Source organism: Chinchilla lanigera, unplaced genomic scaffold (genome assembly GCF_000276665.1).
Source record: "Chinchilla lanigera isolate Chin_1 unplaced genomic scaffold, ChiLan1.0 scaffold00035, whole genome shotgun sequence".
Classification (NCBI taxonomy): Eukaryota; Metazoa; Chordata; class Mammalia; order Rodentia; family Chinchillidae; genus Chinchilla; species Chinchilla lanigera.
This window is the reverse complement of record NW_004955436.1, coordinates 13,534,890-13,544,509: the sequence shown is the minus strand read 5'-3', so window position 1 is coordinate 13,544,509 and position 9,620 is coordinate 13,534,890. Positions and strand designations below refer to the sequence as shown.

At 39.6% G+C, this 9,620-nt stretch overlaps 1 long non-coding RNA gene across 1 annotated transcript in view; it reads right to left on the bottom strand.

Moving 5' to 3' along the window:
* Positions 1-256: 256 nt before the first annotated feature.
* The window catches only part of LOC102026253, a 40,868-nt gene continuing 31,504 nt past the window's right edge, over positions 257-9,620 (bottom strand). Inside the window, exons 5-8 of the long non-coding RNA XR_261790.2 lie at positions 4,202-4,334; positions 3,476-3,578; positions 2,320-2,426; positions 257-1,274 (exon numbers count right to left, since the gene is read on the bottom strand). This is a non-coding gene — a long non-coding RNA (uncharacterized LOC102026253). The remainder of the gene's footprint in view (positions 1,275-2,319; positions 2,427-3,475; positions 3,579-4,201; positions 4,335-9,620) is intronic.

Below are 9,620 nucleotides of genomic sequence, written 5' to 3'. Positions count from 1 at the left end.
CAACAAAAAAGAAAAGATAAAAAGCACAATTTAAATATATTTCTTTTCAGTAACAATAATAAACTAAAAAGATCATTTATAATTGGTCATATAGACAACAGTTCATAAAAATATCTCGTAAAATAACACTTGCCTTCCAGTAGTAAACTATTCAGTGGGAAATTTGCTATCGTTGTTATTAAAACATAGTATAAATCATTTCAATTTTTCTAACAAAATTAAATCTGCATTAGGCTCATAGCATAAGTACAAAATGTGGCATGGTTGTAAAATTTAATGTAGAATTTTAAAAACCTTTCTCTACAAATAAAAATTATATATTCGAGGGGTACAATGTATGGGGACACATCATGAATTGATTGGCATAATCAAGCTAATCAGCATATCTAGCCCCTCACAATTTTTTTACTTGTAAAAACACAAGAGAAAAACAACTCTTTTACTCTTTTTACAATAGTTATCATGCTAACCGTTAAATCTCCAGGATTTATTCATCATTCATAATTAAAATTTTGTTCTTTTTGATCAACATCCCCCTTCATACAACCTAGCCTCTGTTTCTGTTTCTTTACATTTCACAAATAAATAAGTGAATTCATAGTTTTGTCTCCCAGCATGAGCTTATTTCCCTTAACATAATGCCCTTCACTTTCATCTGTGTCACTGCAAAGGGAGGGATTCTCTTCATTTCCAAGGTTGAATAACATTTCATTACATATAGAACTAACATTTCATTGCATATGTACTTAACATTCCAGTCCTCATGTCTCTTGATTTATTTTTGGATTCTTAGTGATCAAGAGAAACATAAAGGCAAAAAAGATGTCTTTCTTCTGTCCTTCTCAACCTAGTTACCTAGTTTTGATTTAACACCTCCAACTTCCAAGTAAGTTTTGAGGTATTGGTTATGTTTATATCTTGAAAAGGGGCCTTAGAGTGTAGCTCAGTATAACAATATGTGCTTAGCATATCTGTGGCCCTGAGTTCAATCTCCAGCACATATATACATACATATATATTTTTTAATTTTAAAAAAAGGAAGTCTAAAACTTTATAAGATTTAATTTAAAAGAAAAGAACTTGTTACTGTATGAATTAGCTAAACAGTACGTTAGGACATCCAGTAGGGCAGCCAAGTATCTAAACATCCTCGCTTCCTCTCTCTGCTTGGGATTGTTGATGTTAATGCTCCTTCTCAAGAAGAAACTGCTGCTGGATAGGCACCTGGATCCTCCCTTGAGAAGCCACAGTCTGATCATGCTTGGAAATGGCCCCTTGGAGAACACAAATGAAAACCCCATCAGAGGATATTTTCTTATTGGCCTGATGATGTTTAGCTTTTTGGTAAGTTAGAAGTTGAGAATGAATGTTTATTTTTCCTTCTGCCATAGCAATGTGCATGGATTAACAGTGAAAGCAAAACTCCATGTGCTAATTCTCTTTGACTTTATTCTCTGGAGTTATTTCCAAGGAATAGACATCCATGGAAACTTTATTCTTCATGCAGTGCTATCCAATATGGCAGAAGCCCCTCATTACACCATGCTACTGACCGCTTGGAATTTGACTAGGATAACCATGGAACTGAATTTTAAAATTTTGTTTAATTTTGATTAATTTAAATATTTTTAAAGGAAAATTATAAAAAATCATATTTGTTAGGAACAACTACAAGGTTCTGACAAGTACATTTACCTATCAGGCAAGATATTAATTAATTATTTTTTTAAATGTGCTGTAACGATCAAGAAATTGAAAGTTGTATATAGTGTATAGCCCACATTATATTTTTACTGGAATATACTACTCTGTAGAAAGTAGAGCACAAACTTTGGTGTTGGACTGAATGGAAACAAAGCCCCATTCTTCCATCTACAAGTTTGGCCATGGGAAATTAAACCATCACTCAGTGCATTGGCATTCTTACCTATAAAACTGGTATAAGAATATAGGTCCTACTTGTAGGGCTATAGGGATTAAATGGATTCATATTTAAACAAAGTGTTTAAAATAGTGTCTGTTGTATACTAGACAAACTATAGTCATTTGTGAATTAAAAATAAGAGCATTTTTTTCTAGATGAGGTAGATCAAAATTCTTCAAATGGATACTCAATAAGAGTAGATTTACTTCTGCTAATCTAATGTTATAAAATAAACATCTCTATTGGACAAGGAAGTGAAGGAGTTAAAACTTTTAAGTCCATCACAAAAGAGTACGTATGGAGAGGACCTAGAGCACACACGCTAGCAAAAGCTTAGTACCCCCTTGAAATATAATCCGAAGATTTTACAAAAGCAAGTGTAGGTCACTGCTTACCTTGTGCTATGTTCTTCACTCTCCCAGGGCATCGAAGCTCCTCCTTTGATAGTACTTGTTGTAGGTAACAATCAGTACTTGCTATAGGTGATAATCAGGTGACAAAACTATAATACATAAAAATATTGGTGTCTATTTCACTGTTAACAGCAGTTATGTCATTAAGTATATAATTAAGGCAACTGAAAAATAGTCACTTAGGTGAAATGGTGATTTTCTTGCACTATATTCATTAAGAAACACAGAGCTGTGGATGGTGCTACAGGCCTGTTACCCCAGCACTCGGAATCACTGAATGAGAGGATGTGAGATTGAGCCCGGCCTAGGTAGCTTAGTGACCTAGTGAGAACCTGTCTCAAAATAAAAAAATAAAAATAAAAAGGGCGGGGGATGTAGTTCAATCTCAAGGCCCTGGTTCAGTTCTCAATATAAGAACAAAAAAGAACATTATATGTTCAAGCTTAGTGTAAAAAATAATGTATAAAATATTATTTGGAAGCTTTTTATAGACAAAGGGAAGGACAGAAAAATTTCACCTATAAAAATGAATAAACCTTTAATGTACTTAATTCATTGGTCAGATCCATTGGATGCTGGCTGCATGGCCCTGCACAAAACTCAATCTTTGTGTCATTTATATATATATATCTTCTGTTGGGTAAAGTTAAGGCAAAGTGAGCAATTTGTGATTTCAGGTTTTTTTGACCAAACAAAACATCCATTTAGTGGTCTAACATTTAAAATATATACAATATTTGTATTTTTCCCCCTTAGGCAATAGTTCAAAAGTGTAGCTTCTAATTTGAGAAGCTACTTATCTCTGTGTTTCATTTAGCTGTCTTTATTTCACATGGTCTTAGGTACATAATTATGGTCAATATTCTATAAAATATTGTTTTACCGGCCTAGAGTGTAAAAATGTGCACTCCCATCTCTCTCACAAACGTGTGTATGTGTGAGTGTGCGTGTGCGTGTGTGCACTTGGTACATACTCTGCCTGGTAAAATAAATCTGTATCATCAAGCTTAGGAAATGCAAAAGGTAATGTGTCGGGCAAAATTAGGAATATATTAGGCTTGTCATGCTATTTTCAGAATATAGTATTCCCCTCGCCTCCCCCGGGTCTGTGAAACACATCTGTGGTTTCTTTACTAACCATTTTCCAGCCTCTTTCATAAAATAACGGTTGTGTTCTGGTGTTTTTCATTTTGAATGCTTAGAGCATGTCTCCCATCTCATCCACCGTCACATTGTTAAATCTAAAGTAGAAAGAGAGAGTGATCACACTGGTCGCTCCAGTTGGCAGCAGAAAATGTGTTGTTTTCAATTACTCTGTGTAAGAGCTCAGCCAAAGGGAACAGCAACTTTCCAGGAGGATGTGCTTAGAGAAAGTGCTACCGCAATACAGCCCGAAAGTAACAACTCCAAATGTAAAACCTGAAGAAGGGATTCTCAGAAGTGACACTAGTTAATTCTGAATGCTCTCCACCAGGTTTTCCCCAGCCCCGTAAAGGACAAGCATGTGCCTTCTAAGCCAGTAGCCCAGGGAGGGGCGGAGGGCTGTGTGCCCACAGAGTGCTGTTTGACAAAGGAAGTTCATTTGCACAGACTCGCTCTCTTCAAGGATGCCTGCTCCCTGCAACGGTAAAAGCTAACACAATACAGAAGTCTTGCTCATATAAAGGATTTGCGATTAACACTCTACCTCAATTCTGATTTTCCATATTTTTTTAGTAGGACCAGGTTTGCTAATAAATTGCCAGCTGTTAAAGTCACTAAGCCTATTTTCATCACAACCACCACATAACAGGACCCCTGCAAATAACAGAGGCCTGCTTTTCTCTCCTTGTACACTTTTTATATTGTTTCAGATGAAACGTACCCTCCTCCAGCATTTCTGGGACGTTGTTGTTAATGACTCAAAATTCAGTTATAAGGCTTGGGTGGTAAGTTGGTAGACTGTGGGCAGCGTGGCATCCAAGCCAGTCTCTCTCCTTTCTCAGAGCAGAAGATTTCTAAGAAAATAGTAGGAAAGTGTCACCAGAAGTCACAAAAGCCACCAGGAAGTTAGACTAATAACCAATAACTGTCTTTAAAAGCATGGATATTCAAAATAATGCTTTATGAGAAGTCAAGTTGGAAAAAAGAAGGAACTGATTAGAAATAAAACTGAGGAAGGGAAACAGCCATGTTCTGGTCATCAAATTATACACAGACCTGCTGTAATTAGGAAGATGTAAAGCTCAAGTCCTGAATGATGAGCCCTAACACTGAACCTTCCCAAGAATCCCACAGATTTTCTCTCTTCCTCTTCCTCGACAACACCCCCCCCAAGTGTAAGTAAATTATTTACTAAATAAAGAGCTCTGCAAAATAATAATATTCTATAAAGATTCTGCATATTTTGGGGGGGGAGTTAGTGGAAATCGCTTGCTAACAGCTCAAACTTCCCAATAGCAATGAGCTTTTGTCCCCAAGAAAATACGATTTTTATCACGCCACCGCTCTTGCTACAGTGCTGGCTTTGACAAGCTGTGTTCCTGGTAAAATGTTACTGTTGGCAAACACAGCCTGTGGGGGACATCGAGGGGAAGCTCCCTCCTCAGTGGAGATGTGCGAATTGACTACAGCACCTGGAGGACAGACAGGTACCTCTGACCCAGATTCGCTCTGTTTTCTAGCACCCTGTCCCTCTGTTCTGTAATGAGAGCCAAATGTTCCCTTTCTGCAGTCCCTGCAGCCCTGTAATGTGATGCCCTGTGTCAGCCTCCTCACCCTTCCCCACTCCTGGGCCTTGTTGCTACCATGGCCCCGAAATTGAAAAGGGGGTTAAAAGCCCACAGTTTTCCCTGGTGACGGCTCGCCCTCTGTGCTCCTTGGGAGGGGACAGCGTTGTGCCCTCCTGACTTTTGTTGCATGATGAATCGGAGGATTAGCAGGTCAGTTCTGGACGCCAACCTTTGTTTAGCGGTGGGAGAGTTACCATATATTTTACCTTTAGACCCTCCTCTTCCGAAGGCAAAGCCTAGTGAATTTTACAGGAAATGCTTCTCTCCCTAGCCTAAATCACTGAAGCTGTAGTTTCTACCATCTTCCTGGCTGTTTTTCTCCCTCTCTGAAAAGACACAGGGCAGTGAAGCCCCAGCAGTATGGCTCAGCAGCTTGTGCTGTGCTGTAATCCCATCCAAAAATGTCAGGTCATGGCCTAGTTGGACACAGAAAGTTCATCCTTTTCCTAAAACAGTCTAACCACAAACCAGTGCCCCACACAGAGCCCAATCAGCCCCCTCTACTCAGTGGATAAACAGGAGTCTGCCTCCAAGTCAAAGCCAATCTTGGGAATATTTCAGAAAAAAAATGCAAGGAAACCAAATATATGGTGGGCAGAGGACCCTTGATCAGGTTTCCTAGTACTCTAACCCAGCACAATCTATCTTCAGGCTGAGTAAGCCTGAAAACTTTTCCAGAAGACCTTGCCTCTTGTCAAATTGGAAACAAGACTACATAAAATTCTGGTTTCCAATTTGTCAACTCAGGTCCTGTCTTTCTATCATCTCCACCTTCTGTTTTTGTGGTCTCCTATATAAATTTTGTTATTATTATAGTAAAGCTGTGGTTTTGAACGATGTCCTCTCTGCCAGTGCAGAGACACAGACTAGACTTAAAGAAACCAACTTAGCTTCAGTCATCCTGGTGAGAAAAGTCGAGACAGTGAAGGGAGAGGAGGAGTCAAACTCAAGAGCTACATGGGCAAAAGAGGGAGATTGGTTGATTGGTTTATTGTGCATCTGTCTATGCTGGGGATTTGTTATGGTTTGTGTCTAGATGTCCCCCCAAAGCCTCATGCAGTCATGGGATGGGTTTCTAGAATTTACAATTGATTCATAGTCCAAAGCTGAGATTACGGGTGTGAGTGCTACACCCACCCTGGGGTGGGTAGTTTGCATACAATGTAAGGGAGGGAAAGAGGCTGCTTGCTGCTCCTCCATTTTGCTCCTGCTGCTTCTGCTGTTTTCCACAGCCATGAACTGGTGTCCTGTGCCATCTGCCACCCTTCCTTGGAGCCAGCTGATTATGGACTGAAACCTCCACAAACTGTGAGCTAAATAAACCTTTCCTTCCTTTATTTTGGGCGTCAGTTATTTTCTCTCAGCTATGAGAGAAAAGTAACCAAGACAGGATTGAACCCAGCCTCTTGCACATGCTAAGCAAGTGCTCTGCCACTCACTACATCCTCAGCCCTCTGAAAGATTTTTAAACTTTTGACACAAGGTCTGTACGGATTTCTCAGGCTGGACCCCAACTTGTGATCTTTCTGCCCTGAGTAGCAAGTATAACAGGTGTGCCACCATGCCAGGAGTGGAAGAGAGATTTTTAATGTAGCTATTTATTTTAAATGTAGGCATCATATTGAGCACTTCAGATGTGAATCACTCAGTACTCAAACAGATTTAATATAAGATATATAAATATATAAACATCTACAAGGTAGGTTTACAATGGCTGCCTGCAGTGTCAGGTGTGGAAGGGCACAAAAGAGCTGCCTTCACACTGGAGCTTCAAAAGACCCAGTCAAAATTCAAAGGCCTGGTGTGCATGGAAGAGTCTTGTAAGGAAGCAATGCATCTGTGATAGAAGGCTGAAGTCTGTGCTGGGAGCCTCGAGCCTGACATTTAAGGTGAGGTGAAGACTGGAGCTCCTCTTTAGGTGAAGACTGGAGCTCCTCTGAAGAAACAGAAGCAAGCTTCCTTCTTTCCCCTTTTTTGTTCCATTCAGGCTGCAAGCCTGTTTGTTGATGCCACTCACATCCAGCGTGGGTCTTCTGTCTTCAACAAATACATTCAAGCACACCCAGCCCTACCCCAATCCAGTCAGCTGGGCATTTCTTTCTCAAGCTGACACAACAGTTAAACATCACAACATGTATTTTCTAATTCAATCTATACTGCAAGCCTGTGATAAAAATATGATTCTTACACCATTTTGAAAACAAGGAAAAAATTGAAGGGTAGAGAAAGATGAAGCAACTCCCTTTATGCTAAAGCATGACTGAGCTGGGATTTGTATAAAAGCCCATCAGATTCCAAAGCTCAAATTCTTAATAAAAATGCCCAACAGAACCTGGTGATTGATTAGAAGCTGTAGGAGATGCAGGCCAGGAAGCCAGAATAATAATGCTATCCTGAGTGTAGAAATGTAAATCAAGATACAAAGTAATGTCAGTCAAGACACAGTTAAACTTGAATGGGACTTAGTGGTTTGGACAGACTCCACCATTTTATAGATGAGGAGTCTGGGCAGCCAGAAGTGACCTGATCTATGTAAGTTCTAATAATGTAATATTGGCAGAGCTCAAGTTGGAAGGAAGTTCCTTGAAATCTCAGGTTGTGTTTCCACCTTATCGACTTCCTTGGCTAACACTTATGAGCATCTGTATATTCAGTGTATGGTTTGGTAATTTTAAAAGTCTTCACTAAAAACAGAATATTTTCTCCTGAAGTTTATGACACCACAGAAATACCTACCATATGTAGGTAGGAACTACTAATCATTACATCTCAGCTATCATGACATTTTTGAGTACTCGCTATAGGGCCAGGAGGAGGGAATGTTAAAGTATTAAGCATTGATTTCCCTAAAGCGAATGAGCCAGCTGGACAGCTTGCTTGGAACATTTTGTTCAGAATCTCAAGAAAATTGGGTGAGACAAAAGAAAGTTTAAAAATCTGCTGTCCTGTTTTCTAATGAAAATATAGAGTGTTTTCTTTTATGTACACGTTGAACATTCTTTGTGCCTTTCAGATATGCTAGGGGTGGATATATTTTCTCTTGGTCTGTAGTTTCCTGACTCATGGACACATGAGCCAACCATTCCCTTCCAGGGTATAAACCAGCCAACTTCCTAATTAAGAAAGAAAAAGCACCAACGGTAAAGCATTTGTTTTGAACAAACATTAATTTCTGTAGCCTGTATTTGGGTGCCATGTTCCTATAGGTTATTTAACTTGGGTAAATTTATTCCATTCTCACCCTCTTATTAGATCCGTCTTTCAGATAAGGAAGCTAAAGGCAAGAAAAGGTTTTTTGTTCAAGCTCACAGAGCTAGTAAGTAGAATATCCAGATGTCAATTCACTAGGTTCTTTCCAAAGCTCCAGATCTTTTCTCAGCCTTAATTCCTCTGCAATTGTTCAATGGCTCCTCATCTCTTAGGATTTGAAATCCAAACTACTGAAAGAGACATAGGACCTGCTTGTGTCCTGGCCTCTGCTTGTGCCCTCTGCCTCCTCTCTTTGTGATCTTGCTAGAAACAAACAACATTCCACGCAACTGCAAGGCCTCTCTGTAAATTCTCTCACTTTGGCTAAGCAGTTTCATGCTGCCTGGCCATTGAGCATAGTTTTTCCTCTATTTTATAACTCTCTCTTCTCACCAAACTCACAGCTACTTTATAGATTTGGACTCTTTAATTTCCAGGTACTACTTTATCTCAACTCTCTCATTTTTCATAATTTCAGTTACTTGGAAACTACATGACAGCAAGTATAAGCATTTTACAATGCAGACCTGAGAAAGAGAGAGAGAGCAGCTTTTGGAACAGAGGGGGACTTGGATGTGCTACTTCTTCCACACTATTTCTCCACATACCATTTTGGATGGCAGCATAGTTCAGGCATCTGGACCATCACGATACACAGGTAAGACCATTGCTAGTTAGCAAATTCCACTCAAAGGCCTGGTGGGAACTGGTTCTGCACTCTGTCTAGTCCTGCCATACCCAAAAGAATGGGCTCAAGGTATGTAGACCTGACCTGAGGGGAAGGCTTAAGTCCATCCAAGGCAGGACAAAAATATAACATCATACACATCATTGGTATGTTGTCAGGAGTGAGCAGGAAGGCTTTTTAGGCTAAGGAACAGTGCATCTTGGCCCAAGAAGCAGCACATGTTTGAGGAAACAAAAGGAACGACCCAAATAGTTCAAGAAAAAATGTTCCTAGGAACTTCTAAAAAATATTAATCGATTTGAATAACAAAGATCCTCACATACAACAATAGAATCATGTCCAAAGGTTGCCAAGCCAGTGGCCAGAGGTTAAGCTTCACCAGCTTTCCCTTCTTTCTAACCTCTAGAAAACTGGTCCTTCCAATTGCCCTCATGGGGCTGGGGATTTAGCTCAGCGGCAAAGCGCCTGCCTGGCAAGCGCAAGGTCGTGAGTTCGGTTCCCGGTACCGGAGAAAAACCAAAACCAAAAAAAAAAAAAAAACAAAAAACAAAAAACAAAAAACAGATAATGTATAA